The following is a 14526-nucleotide window of genomic DNA, read 5'->3' on the forward strand; positions in this document are numbered from 1 at the left end:
TCCTCTCCTACTTCTGCCATGAATGACGTGTGTCATTCACAAATCACAGTTACATTTGACCTCCTCATTGTTACGCATATTGTTACACGTATTCATTTTTACATGCAACTATGTTCAAGTCTGTTATTCTGAGGACTATCTGGCAGGAATTCAGTCAGCATTATAAATACCCATTGGGTATTAAATTTTCTTCAACCTTACCATTGCCGTGGAGTGTCCCTCGAATGCATCCTTTAGCCAAATCTATTGAATTTGTGGAACAGTCCTCTCCGACAGAGGACAGAAGGTAAATCTCAATTGTGTGAGTTTCTCAAGCACAGAAATTCAAGGAGGTGGGCGGGGGGGATTCACCATAACGTTGGCTTCTGCGTAAGCCCAGAAGAGCCCATTTAAAGGTCCTTGTACCTTTGAGAGGTTCACCGTCACAGCTTATCCTCATGGCTAAATCTGCTTCTTTATGTTACTGCTCATGTAGTCACTACTGTCTGATGTGTATTAAACTGTTGGACCTCTTACGGATGTAGTTTTAACTCATCTCTCTTAATAGTGTTCACACTCCCTCCAGGAGTCAAGACCCAAAGAAATCGATTTCACCTTGGGAAACAGCCCAGGGGTCACGGCCCTGTTTCCATGGCAGGTAAAAGTAAGTGAAAAACCCTTCACCTCCCCAACAATAAGGATATGAGAACAGCACCATGTATCCTCACAGTATATTCATTTATCTTCATCGAAGGACATTATTCCTGCAAGGAGGCTCTTGTCCTAACGGTGGCTTTAATACACTTTCTCAGATGCATATGATTATTTTGGGAAGATGGTTACAAAGACAAAAAAGGGTTTGTGTTCAGTAATTCCACACAGTAGCTCTGATTCCTTCAAATTACCTTTCGTGTGAGATGCCTCCCTATAGTTTGCAAAAAAAAAGACTGCATGGCTCAAATCCAGAAGTTTTATGTGACAATGATGGAAATATAGAATAGAGAGAGAAGAGAGGACCTTATGAAATTTAAATTTTTTATGGAAGCGTAGTTAATGTCCAATATTACATAAGTTACAGGTGTACAATAGAGTGAGTCACAGTTTCCAAAGGTTGAATTCCATTTATAGTTATTATAAAATACTGGCTGTATTCGCCATGTTATACAGTACATACTTATAGCTTATTTTATATCTAATAATTTGTACGTGTTACTCCTTTTCGCCTATATTATCCCTCCCCCCTTCCCTCTCCCCACTGCTCACCATTAATTTGTTCTCTGTACCTGTGAGTCTGCTTCTTTTGTGTTATGTTCACTAGTTGGTTGCATTTTTTTAGATGCCACATATAAGTGATATCACACAGTGTTTGTCTCTCTCTGTCTGACTTACTGCACTGTGCATAACACCCTCCAGGCCCACCCGTGATGCGGAGACGATTCTCATTTATCAGGAACGTGTTAGCTATGCTGAGGAAAGGCCCCTGCCCCGCCTGCCGTGAGCCCCAAGGGGAGAGTTATTCTCATTCTGTTTCCGTGATGAACCCCTAGGGTTTATGCGTCTGCCCTAACTCAGCCACAGAAAACGTGGGTTTTCCATGCCTTTGCCAGATGATACGACCTTAAAATGCCATTCATTTGGGTCAGACAACCACTGGAGAGATACGATCTTTGGAGAGGATGGTTGGAAGGACCATGGGTCCTGCACAGCACTGGTGTTCCTTCCAGCTCACCGTGGACCATTCCAAGAGCTGCATTCTTGGACCGCCTCTACTGTAGTGCCTCTGTGCAGCACTCTGTGGTTCTGTGCCAGGATGTGAACATGAAAATATTTATGCATTTACAGATGGTGTTCCTGGGTTCACTGTAGGGAAGTTACTGAAGACATTTTTAGGCATTAATGACTCAGAGATATGACTGGAACAGCTTTTCTTTTTCTTCCCCAAAGTTGGGAAATGGCTATTTGTATAATATAACAGAAGACATCTCACTTTTTCCCTTGGATGCCAGGAAACTCGTAACTAAATTCTTTTTCAAAGTCTTGTCTTTGTGGTTGAGGGGGACTTTGATTTCAAGTGAAGGGAATTGAGAGGGAGAGTGAATTTTCAAATATTCTGCCTTCTAAAATTTTTATCATTAGATTAAATTTATATATATGTTTTCTTTTTGGAGAATTGCACCCTATATGAAAGTAGGGAGCTATAGTGTATTGAATCCCCGAATACCCATTATGTTGAATATTACCAGCACCTGGGCAATCTTGTTTAATCTATACTGACTCCCCTCCTACGACCCCAGACTTATCTTGAGGCTAATCCCATGCATCATACCATTGCATTCAGGTTCTGAATTACGTCTTATTTTGCCGTACATGTTCTTAAGCAATAGGCACAATACATGTAAGGGATGTGGTGGGGGAGGGGGGTGGACATGTGCATATTTGCACAAGCTCATCTTTTTTCCCACGACTCTCTCAACCTCTGCAGCCGTGTTACTGTTTGCACTCACCCTCAGCCTCGAACCAGCCCAAGACCATCCCTTGTTGACAAGTGGATGTCCGGTGGTCTGGCCTGCAATGCTGTGGATGGAGCTTACCTGAAATTGCTCCTTTTCTTGGACCCTGATGGCTTTTTCCAGAAAGAAAGATGCGATTAAAGAGAAAAGAGTATGTCACTGGGCAGAAGACCTCAATAGACATCTCTTCAAAGAAGACGTGCAGACGGCCAACAGGCACATGAAAAGATGCTCAATAATGCCAATTATCAGAGAAGTGGGAGTCCAAGCTACAATGAGGTACCACCGCACACCAGTCAGAATGGCCGTCCTTAAAAAGTCCATAAACTATAAATGCTGGAGAGGGTGTGGAGAAAAGGGGAACCCTCCTACACTGCTGGTGGGAATGCACTTTGGTGCAGCCACTACGGAGGACAGTATGGAGGTGCCTTAAAAAACTAAAAATAGACTTGCCATATCACCCAGAAATCCCACTCCTGGGCGTATATCTGGAGGGAACTGTAATTCGAAAAGACACATGCACCCCAAAGTTTATAGCAGCACTATTTACAATAACCAAGACATGGAAACAGCCTAAATGTCCATTGAGAGATGAGCTGATAAAGAAGCTGTGGTATATTTATGCAATGGAACACTACTCAGCCATGAATAATGATAAAATAATGCCATTTGCAGCCACATGGATGGACCTAGAGATCATGTCTAAGTGAAGTAAGCCAGAAAGAGAAAGAAAAATGCCATATGATATCACTTATATGTGGAATCTAAAAAAAAAAAAAAAGACACAAATGAAGTTACTTACAAAACAGAAACAGACTCACAGACACAGCAAACAAACTTATGATTACCAACAGGGAAAGGAGGTGGGAAGGGATAAATGGGGAATTCAAAACTTGCACCTGTTGTGGAGTGATGGAAATGTTAGCTATCCTGATTGTGGCGGTGGTTTCATGGGTGTCTACATCTATCAAAATTCATCAAATTGTACATCTGAAATAGATGTAGTTAACTGTATAGGCATCAAACCACAATAAGGTCATTAAAAAAATTTTTTTAAGTGTCTCACGATTGGAATATTTGTAAGATGCTCCAGGGGTTGGAGGGCACCCATAATTCTTTCCCACCTGCCTCATATGTGTTGTCCTTCAGGGTTCTGGAAGGCGAACCCATTCTGTCATAGCATGAGGTGCCACTCTGCATTTGTGCACCTTGCTTACATCAAGAGGTGAGGTGAGCTGGATGCTTCCAGGTACCTCCCCCCTTGGTCTAGGAACCAAGAAGCTCAAACACGCAAGGGACTGGACTTGCCCTGCCATCTTTTTTCCCTCTTCACCACATGGTGGCTGCTTCCAGGATCACTCCTCCATCTGTTCGGCTCACTTCTTGGAGTCACTGACGCATAAATCACCGACTTAATGCTCTCCTAAATCACACGCGATGCTGTCCTCCGGAATGCGCTTCGGGTTAATGGCTGCTGCCGGGTTTATGTCCTTGCGAAACTGGTATTTACGGGAATCCATTTAGCAATTAGGCTTATCTCAGTTTGTGTGAGCTTGACAGGGAGAACGCACGGTCTGGCCGCATGCAGGGGGAGAAGTAATGGACTGCGTTTTCCAAAAGGAGATGAGTCAGATCCCTGAAAGCTGTGCAAAGCCAGGGCTGTTTGGTGCTGGTTAGAGGGAAAATGGGGACTCTTTAGGTCCACACCCATCACTGGTGTCTACAGGGGTCCATCAAGGGTGGCGTGGGCACTACTGTGGCAGTATGTCCAAAGATGGAAAATCCTTAAAAAAAAAAAAGGGGCATAAGGAGATAATGTCTGGGAATCCTACGAGAGACTTCTGCATAAAAAGTGTCCTTGCAATGTCACAGAAAGTAAGCTGAGCAGCAAATTGGTTCGTAAGGTTTTTGCTTAACTTCTAGTCAAGGATGAGTCAGACCATCAGCCATGCCTGATAAGGCAGCGTTGTTTAAATACAGCCTGCGATGGATTATTCTGTGTGTCCACTTGGTCAGGCCGCAGGATCCAGTCTGATCCAACAGTTGAAATGTCCCTGTGAAGATATTTTATGCATGTGATGAACAGCTACATGAGTAGCCTTTGCATAAAGCAGGTGACCTTCCATAATGTGGGTGAGCCTCATGTAATCAGGTGAAGAGCTCAAGAGTGAAAAAAGACTGAGGTCCCCCAAAGAGGAAGGAATTCTGCCTGAGTTTCCAGCTTGCTGCCGTGATGACACCGAACTAAAGACTGCAACATCAACTCTTACCTGAATCTCCAGGCTACTGGACTGCCCTAGGGATTTTGGACTTGCTGGCCCCCAAAATCATGTGAGCCTATCTCTGACAATACATCTGTCTGCCTCTTTCTGTCTCTCTAGAGAGAGAGATGGATGGATAGATAAATGGATGGATAAGATGGATGGATGGATGGATAGATAGATAGATAAGATGGATGGATAGATAGATGGGTGGGTGGGTGGATTGATGGATGGGTGGGTGGGTGGGTTGACGGATGGATGGATGGATGGGTGGATGGATGGATGGATGGAAGTATAGATAGCTAGATTAGATGGATGGATAGATAATACGTTGATAGATGATATAGAGATAGATAAATGATAGATTATAGATAATGACAGATGTACAGATAGATTGATAGAAATAGAGACAGATAATATAGATAAATGATAGTGTCAGATAGATGCATAGTTGATTGAAATAAAGGGGGAAAACGGATGATCAACAGTTAAATACAGATAGATGATGTAGATACAGATACACAAAGAGATAGACGTAGAGATACAGAAATCACAGATACTCTGTATCTTTCTATCTCTGTCTCTGTCTCTGCCTCCTACTGCTTCTCTCCCTCTACGGAGCCCTAACTAGTGAATACGCCACCTGGAGAAGACAAAGCCTGGAGCAGCACAGCAGAACACAGCACCCAGGACCCCTGTGGTTCCAGGGCGAAGGTAATTCCGTGAATTCCATGAGAGGACCGCACTGTTTCCAGGAACAGCTGGCCAGCTGCGGCCTGTCAGGGCGGCGTGTCTAGACAGATTGGGTTTACTGCATCTGAGCAAAGCCAGCTCCACGTGTGCCTGGGTGTTTAGCAGCCCCATCTTGCACAATCTTCTAAATACCTGTGGTCTGTTAACTGGGAGGTCAAGTTGTTTTTTTTTCTTTTCTTTATATTGAGCAGACGCTGAGTGGGATTATCAGCCTATGACATCAGGGCTCAGATGGGTGAGAGCGTCATGAGGTCATGGAGGTTAGACCATCTGTGCAACTAAAATCCATTTTTTTCCCAAGTTGTATTTTCGCACACACACACACACACACACTGAGATGGCTTTGCATTCAGGACAGCTCAGACTGTTCCACCGATGCCCTTTGTACAGACATGGGGAGCGGCCCCTTCTCACCAGGCAGGGGTATCAGCAGCCCCCAAGGGCACGGCTCTGTCTAGGTGTTTCTGACGATGCTGGGCGACGGCTCCGGGCTGTTCTGGGAGCAAATGTGGCTCCATCATGCACCTGTGAGCTTGGTGGGGCAGAGGCTGTCCACGATCTACAGCCGCCACTGACTGAGTTTGTTTTTTGCTTGTTTTTCTTTTGCAGCTCTTTTTGTTTCGTTGTCAATGGAGGTACGGGGGGATTGAACCCAGGACCTCGTGCATGCGAAGCACGCACTCCACCACTGAGCTTTACTTTACCTGACCATGGGTTTCTTTTTACTGTCCCAGGATTTTGACCAGACGGCCACACACTTCATGACTCTGCTGCCTCCATCCATGTGCCTTCCTCCAACACACACGTGTGATTCAGGAATGAAACCAGCGGACCCGCCCGTGGTGCAGCTGTCTTGTGATCGGTCCCCGATGTCTCCCCGGTGTAGACTTTCTCTCCACCGCTGTCCCTTTAACCTCAAGGCGCTGCATGCTTCTTGCAAACCTGACTGCCGGTCCTACGTGAACCATGCTCCATCAAACCCTGCAGGACGCCCCCGCTGCCCTGTTGCTGGATGCTTTGCAGAACAATCGAGAAACTCAGCTTGTGTACAGCCCTGCCTTCTTCTGTTTCTTTGCTCCCTCTGGAATTTTCTGAGACCATGTAAGTAGATACGGATCTTTGCACACGCCTTTGACGGCGCCATTTTGACTCAGTGGTTTCTAATTTAAAAAACAGAACCAACTCTGTGCCCTCAACCATTAACACTCTTTTGCCTTCTGTTTCGCAGAATCAGTTTTGAATGACGTTTTATTTCCAGGTGCTATTTTTAACAACAGACTTTGTGTCTTAGAGCAGGTTTAAGTTCACAGTAAAAATGAGTAGAAAGGACAGAGAGTTCCCATATCCTCCCTACGCCCCCGCAAAGCCTTCTCCACAATCAGCGTCTCTCACTGGCACACACATTAGTAGAATTAAAATAGATGAGCCTACTTTGAAACAGTATCGCCTTAACTCTGTTGTTTACATCGAGTTCCCTCTTGGTGTTGGACATTCTGTGAGTTTGTGCAAATGCCGTTAATGACACGTATCCATCACTAGCACATCGTAGAAAGCTGAGTGTGCCCCAGCAGTTCCCCCCTCGTGGGTAGGAGCTCTGGACAAACACTTGCACGTGTGTCCACGTATAAGCATGCTCTCAGGAGTAATCTCTCCAGTACTCAAACTAGCAGACAACCCACGTGTTTGCTGGCAGGAGAATGGATATACACTGGGTGCGATCATTGCTCAAGGGAATATTGTACAAAAGTGAGGCAAATAAACTAACCCTACAAACAACACCATCATGAATTTTAGAGATACACTGTTGAGAGAGAAAATGTACAGTGCACCACACTGCTCACATTCCTTTGGCCATATTATCAGTGAACAAAGCAAGCAGAACAGAACAGTAATATGTTATTGAGGGATACAGACATCTCTGGCAAAAGTATTACTGTTTTCTTATGACACATAAAATTTGGGAAAATACTTAACCCTCGTGGGGATGGTTCACGAGGCGTGTTGGAAGAAAGGGGAGCCCAGAGGGTAATAACAGTCTGGAAACGTTCTTGACTTTTGAAGCAGGTGGTGGATTCATGTTTGTTTTGTTCATCTCTGTAGATTCGTCACCTTCATATCACTGCATGTCTCCTTGTAAAGATCGCCAACATTTCATATAAAAAGTAAGTTAGTTTTAGGTGCAGTAAGTTATTCCTGGGTGGCTTCCCACCCCGTAGTCATTCCCCATCCTTGAAAGAATCTTTTTAACTCAAGAGTGGGTTCTCTAGGACCGTTTTGTGCTGCTGTTACCAACCTTTGGGCTGTTATAACAAAGTACCATAAACTGTGTGGTTTATAAATAACAGACATTTATTTTTCACAGTTCTGGAGGCTGGAATTCCAAGATCAAAGTGCTGGAGGAGAGGGTATAGCACAAATGGTAGAGTGAATGCTTAGCATGCACGAGGCCCTGGGTTCAATTCCCAGTACCTCCATAAAAATAAAAATAAAGATCAAAGTGCTGGCAGATCTGGTGTCTGCTGAGAGCCGTCTCGCTGGTTCATACGTGAACGTTCTCCCACTGTGTCCTCACATGGAGGAAGGGGAGAGGGGGCTCTCTGGGGACACTTTTATAAGGACACCAGTTCCATTCACGAGAACGCCACCCTCATGACCTCATCACCTCCCATGGTCCTCATCTCCAAATATCAAAACCTTGGTGATTAGGGCTCTAACATATGTATCCTGGGGGGACACAAACATGCAGCTCGTAACACTGTATATATAAGATTTGTTGCAGGGAGTTAACTCGTGAGTTATGGAAACTGAAATAAGTCCCACAATCTGCAGTTGGCAAGCTGGAGGCTCAGAAGAGTGGATGGTGTCAGCTCCACTCTGAGTCTGAAGGCAGGCAAAGACACATGTCCCAGTTTGAAGACAGTCAGACAGACAGAAGTTCCTTCTTATCTGTGGGACACTAAGTCTTTTTGTTCTATTCGGGCCTTCAACTGATTAGATGAGGCCCACCCACATTGGAGAGCGCCCTCTCCTTTACTCAGTCTGTCCATTCCAATGCTAATCTCATCCAGAAACACCCTCCCAGACACACCCAGAATCATGTTTGACCAAATATCAGAGCACCCTGTGAGCCAGTCAAGTTGACATATAAAATTAACCCTCATAATATCTATGTATATATGTGGGTGTGTGCATCTTATGATGCATTAAGCACTGGGCTGGCACAGGATAAAGAATATTATAATTTTTGCTGGGAAAATAAAACTGCACTGGAATAATAATTTAGAGTCATCCTGAAATATCATTTGCTATGTCCAAATACAAATTCAGGGAAGGATCTGAAAAAAATAAAATAGACAATGTAGCCAGTTGGCCACATGTAGAGAATGCAGACAGCCATGATGCCTCAGAAAAACTCCAGTAACTCCATAACTTTTCCGTGTCTTCTGTGCTCCTCACGGCTGAAGGAAAGACACCAACCGGTCACCCTGTTGTGGCCATGGTGTTTGGAGCTGCTGGCGGCTGGCAGCCTTGCAGCTGTGAGATCTGTGCGACGCTGGTTTCTCCCTCACATCCCTCTCTAGAAAATCTGTGTTCCCGGTTCATGTAAAGAATGCAGGGCAGTGTACTACACATATTTCAGGTGTGCAATTTGAACAGGAATCATACCATAATAAAGGTTAAAAAAAAAAAAAAAGAAGAAGAATGCAGAGCAGATCTGAGCTCAGCTTAATTTCAAAAAGGCAAAGGCAACTGTCCTCAGCAAGAATGAATGACTCACTTCTTTAACCATCAGAAACGAAACGTCCAGCTTCACAATTCGATCCCACCAGCTGAACGTGGAGGAGGATGTGTGCTCCTTTTGTTTCAAAAAGGCACTGTTGCAACCATTTCCTTGCACCCCCACGCCTGCAACTCCTCACCCAGGCGTTCTTTTCACTTTGGACGGTGGACGGTTTGTAAGTGTGTCTAAAGAAATAGGAACAACCAGATAACCTGTATTTGCAGAGGATGCTAGAAATGGTGATCACAACCAATTAGGACAAAAGGGAGAGGTTGCCAAGAATCTTTGGTTGATAAACAAGCACAAACATTGTGACAGTCTGTAACATATGCCTTAGGACTGTATCTGTTTAGAAGAAGCTAGCTTCACCGTGACTAATGTTTCAAACCACAGCAGAACTTGTCTCTGGCGAGGTTAATGGAACAGAATAGAGAGCCCAGAAATGAACTCACCCAGGTATCTTATCAGCCAGAATTCCACCCAGCAAGCAAACAGGGCATTCCTCATTGTCTGGAGAACATCAGTATGCACATTTCCCACTGATGAGCACCTAATTAGAGCTAATGAAGTGCTCTCCTTGTAAGCAATCCTGTTGTGAGATAGACCATCGGATGACTCAACACAGCTGTCTCATTTTAGGCAACCCACGTTTAATTTCTCTCGTGGCATTTCACACTTAAGCCTTGGCAGAGAAGATTCAGGACCAGAGTCAAATTTTAAACAAAATTTGATGGACGCCTTTTGGGCTCTTTGAGCATTAGAGTTGGAGATAACAAACTCAGTTCTCTCAGCCTGCAAGACCTTTCGGTAGCCAATCGAGTTCCAAGGAAGATTTGGCCCCAAAGTTTAAGAAGATGGCAACTCATTCATCCATTAATATTCATGAGTATTAATAGAGTGGTCTTAGTGGTGACATGTCTCCTAAAAGAGAGATAATTTCTTGAGTTTGATTACGCTCTGCCTTTTCTAAACTCACATTTTTCCGGGAGACATAGTGTTTATCGCTGCTGCCAAAAATAGCGGAACATCGTGGTGGATGGCGGGGAGCACGCCTGGTCCAAGGGAGTTACGAGCAGTTTAACAAGCACTTGTGTGTAGAAGTCTGAGCGTCTGTTGGGTCCTTCCTGTACTTTCTGTCTCATCTTCCACTCTCTCTTAGATGGAGATACATATTGCCAGGTCACACTGAGAAGGACAACGAACGTTTCTGGTTTCCATTTTCTCCACAGTGCTTTTTATATGGAGCCCCCCATGCCCTTGCAGTGCACTGTGCGTGTTTTTCTATCCCAGTGCCCTGAGACGAAAGGATTCCTTTCCTCCCAACTACGAGGACAGCGTCTTCTTCGCGGTAAGGACCAAAGCTGTTTCTCTCGTGTGGATAAAGCCTGATACAGTTTTGCTGCTTTTTCAGCGACTCAATGAATGTTTCTGTTGATTCCAAATCAGTGAAATTCCTGGTAAGCGTGGACAGATGCGTCACCACAGGTAAATGCTTTCAACGTCCACTGTAGTTGATGCTGAAACGTAAACAGATTCTGTAGCGCCTACATTTCCCCCAGCTTCAGCCATGCCAGCTGCAGCCTAGCTTCCCACAAATACAAAAAAAAGGGGGTGGGGAAGACAGCAAGAATCCTAAATGTCTAAACCCGAACATCTTGCTTGTCCTTACAGCCTGACTACCCAAGATGTCAGTAGGTGATTTGACTTCCATTCAGTCCTGGTAAGGTGGGTCGCAAGGAACAGCATCGACCTACTGCTTATAAAATCAAGAGGGGCTTCCCAAGATGGGAGTGGGGGTCACAAAAACAGTGAGAAGTGCCCCCCCCCAAATCACGGATGCTCCAGAGTTCTCATCCAGGGGACACGTCTGCAGTTGCTTTCTCTAAACCATCCCTTAAGATTCCTTCCAGCCTCATGCTTCCATCTCCATCGGAATAATGAGCTGGAATAATGAGCTGGAACAGAAAGCTGAACCCTCTCCCTCCAGAGCCTCCCAGCGCTGCGTGCTCGCACAAGCTCAGAGGCATGTAAACAAGACAGTCAACATCCTAAAATCTGCTGCCAAGCCTAAGAGATAAATCATCCTCCAACGGAGCCCACATGCACTCATCGGCCAATTAAACTTTATCTTGCATTTCTTCCGCCGCCAGATGGGTTTTGGTAGCAATGAAGGATGAGGTCCTCCAGGGGTCGTTCTTGGGAGGGGACTTCGAGAGTGTTCTCGAGGCTGAGAGCAGAGGGGGGACCATCTCTTGGAATTGAGATGGAGAGGAGTGCTGTTGGAACAGGACATTCTTTGGGAGGGGGGCCATGATGGATTTCAACGCTTAGATGAACAGACTTTCTACCGGAACAGACTCCCTTGGGTTTTACCAGGTAGATGGGGATGCCTCGCTCGTCTGTCTCTGTTTCTCATCCATCACGTCTCACCTGCCCCAGCCTGCTCCCACGACTCCACTATAATGGTGCCGGCGGAGGGTCCCCTTACTGAAACATCTGTAAATACAACGTACCTTTTCCAGTCCTCTTCTTCCTGATCTTACAGCAGCCACAGGTGCTTCTTGAAACACCCATACTCCTTGCTTTCATCATGGTTATGGGCTGAACCTTGCCCCTCCGAAATCCACATGTTGACGTCCTCAACCCCAAGACTTCAGAATGTCACTGTATTTTGTAGATAGAGTCTGGATATTTGGCTCATCTGGGTACATGTGGGATAAACAAAGTGTTTCTTGTAACTAACCCGACACTTGGGCTCAAAGGTCAACAGAGGCTCCGTGAAACATTTGCAAAGTTGGGGGGTTGGGGAGGGGGGAACTTGGGGTTGGACTTCCTTTGGCCATCCATTTCAATTCTCTGATTCCATTTTCTGCCTATTACCAAATCCACTGGTTTTTTGGTTTTTTTTTTTTTTTTTTTTTTTTCAGTCTTCCTCCTTTTTTAACTTGGGTGAGTTTTTGTGAGACTTACCAATGAAATCCACCTGGAAGCTGCCCTTCTGTTAGAATAATGACCGTACCTTTGAACACTCCTCATCACTCTGCTTTGCTCCATTTCTCTGTGCCTCATTTCCCTGCACGGAAGACGCATCCTTGCCCTCAGTCTTCTTTTTCCATTTCTCCCCAAATGGGCTGATTCACAGTGTGTCCCTCCAAAATGACTTCATTATCACATCTGTCAGGAGAACCTTCAATACAAATCTGCCGTCCAAACCATCTTTCGTAAACACAGCCCTGCATGTATAAATGATTATTTGCCAGGAGTCATGTGATGGATGATCAAAAGAGAATTTTTTAAAAAGTGGAACAAACCCATTAATTTCATTCACAACTTGGATCCTTTTCAGAAGGGAAGATAATGGAGTGTTCCATGACAGAAATGGGGTATAAAACTCTGTATGATGAAAAACGCATATTCCTAAACATGGATCTCCTAAACGTAGAAGAATGTGTGGCAAAATATAAACAGTTCATCATTTGGCTGTGAGTTCATGAGTAAATGAATTTTTTTAAAAAAAAGAGTAGCTTTTGCAAGATACAATTCACACACCAAAAAATTCACCCATCGAAAGTGTATAAATCAGTGTTTTTTTTTAATATATTCACAGAGCTGCCAAATTACTATTCCAGTCAACGTTAGGACATTTTCAACACCCTAAGAAGAAGTCCATTAATTGTCACTGCCCTGCCTCCCCGAACGCTCCCAGCCCCTGGCAACCGCCAGTTTACATTCTGTCTCGGTGGACTCGTGTGACGTGCGCTGTAATGTGTGTTTTGCTTTTCCAAGTAGTCTACAATGTGGACATATTCCTTTCATGATCATTAAAAAAAAAAAAGCATCAAAGTTTCCTTCCTTCAACTTTTTAGTCTTAGTCTCATTTTCTGAGTAATGCTGACACGGTTGCCTTTAAATTGGAAGAGGCTGACCCTTCCCGAACTTTGATTTCATGCAGGTCTGTGTCCAGTAGGTGACTTGGGCTGCCCTTGACTGCGGCTCCTGGAAGCATTTGCTCACACAGCTAGATCCCCAGTCCTCTGGACAACTGTACAAGCAGCGGCAGAAAAAATAGCAGCTCACACTCACAGCTGCCTTCATTAGCAGGGTAAGTATCGGGTGAGCTGCTTCTGGTCATTTCAGCTGGGGTCCCAAGACTAGTGAGAGAACCCATAGACAAGAGCACAAAAAAGAGAAGAGAAAACCAGTTCTCAAGACATCGTAGACAACAGCACGCTTACAGAATATAACTAATGTCGCAGGTCTTGGTCATTGATGAAGGTTGAGCTAGTTGATGAATAATGCAAGGTTAAAGGTTATAGAGAATTTGGACCACAAATAGCTAATGTTGGTGAGGATGTGGAGAAAAGGGAACCCTTGTACACTGTTGGTGGGAATGTCAATTTGGTGCAGTCACTATGGAGGACAGTGTGGAGGTTCCTCCAAAAATTAAAAATAGAACTACCATAGGATCTAGCAATTCTACTCTTGGGCATGTATCCAAAAAAAAGAAAAAAAAAGGAAACTAATTTGGAAATATGCATGCACCCCAGTGTTCATAGCAGCATTATTTACAATAGCCAAGACATGGAAATAACCTAAATGTCCATCGACAAATGACTGGATAAAGATGTATAGATAGACAGTGGAATACTACTCACCCATGAAAAAGAACGAAATAGTGCCACTGGCAGCAACATGGGTGGACCTGGAGATGATCATACTAAGTGAAGTAAGTCAGACAGACAAAGGCAAATATCATATAATGCCACTTTTATGTGGAATCTAAAAAATAATACAAATGAACAATATAACAAAACAGAAACAGACTCACAAACATAGAGAACAAACTAGTGGTGACCAGTAGGGAGAGCGAAGGGGGCAGGGGATTAAGAGGTACAAACTACTGTGTATAAAATGAAGACGCTACAAGGATATATTGTACAATTTTGGAATACAGCCAGTATTTTATAATAACTATAAACAGAGTATAACCTTTAACAATTGTGAATCACTATGCTGGGCACCTGAAACTTATATAATATTGTGCATCACGTACCCTTTAATGTTTTTGAAAAAGGTTATAAGAATTTGAGGGACAGAAATATAAAGAAACCAATGAAACGATTCCAAGGACTGTTGAACTGCAATGTCAGCTAATCTGAATAATTTGCATATCAGTGTCTCCTTCATAAATATTAGAAACATGTAAGAGAGAGACCTCCATCTATTAGCTTTGCAACAAAGG

General features: G+C 44.2%; 2 long non-coding RNA genes across 4 annotated transcripts in view; both read left to right on the forward strand.

The window, feature by feature from the left end:
• The first annotated feature begins 357 nt into the window (after nucleotides 1-357).
• Nucleotides 358-3287, forward strand: LOC135320099 (uncharacterized). The gene is made up of 2 exons (XR_010379284.1): nucleotides 358-643; nucleotides 2462-3287. It is a non-coding gene; the product is annotated as an uncharacterized LOC135320099 (long non-coding RNA).
• A 1731-nt stretch (nucleotides 3288-5018) lies between these two features.
• LOC116150846 (uncharacterized) overlaps nucleotides 5019-14526 on the forward strand; it is a 28522-nt gene continuing 19014 nt past the window's right edge. Inside the window, exons 1-3 of one of the 3 annotated variants that reach the window (XR_010379285.1) lie at nucleotides 5019-5464; nucleotides 6238-6604; nucleotides 13237-13386. This is a non-coding gene — a long non-coding RNA (uncharacterized LOC116150846). Of the gene's footprint in view, nucleotides 5465-6237; nucleotides 6605-8934; nucleotides 13387-14526 lie in introns of those variants that run through there. The other 2 variants (XR_010379286.1, XR_010379287.1) reach the window with 2 other exon arrangements.

The sequence above is a fragment of the Camelus dromedarius genome, chromosome X (assembly GCF_036321535.1).
Source record: "Camelus dromedarius isolate mCamDro1 chromosome X, mCamDro1.pat, whole genome shotgun sequence".
In the NCBI taxonomy this organism is placed as follows: domain Eukaryota; kingdom Metazoa; phylum Chordata; class Mammalia; order Artiodactyla; family Camelidae; genus Camelus; species Camelus dromedarius.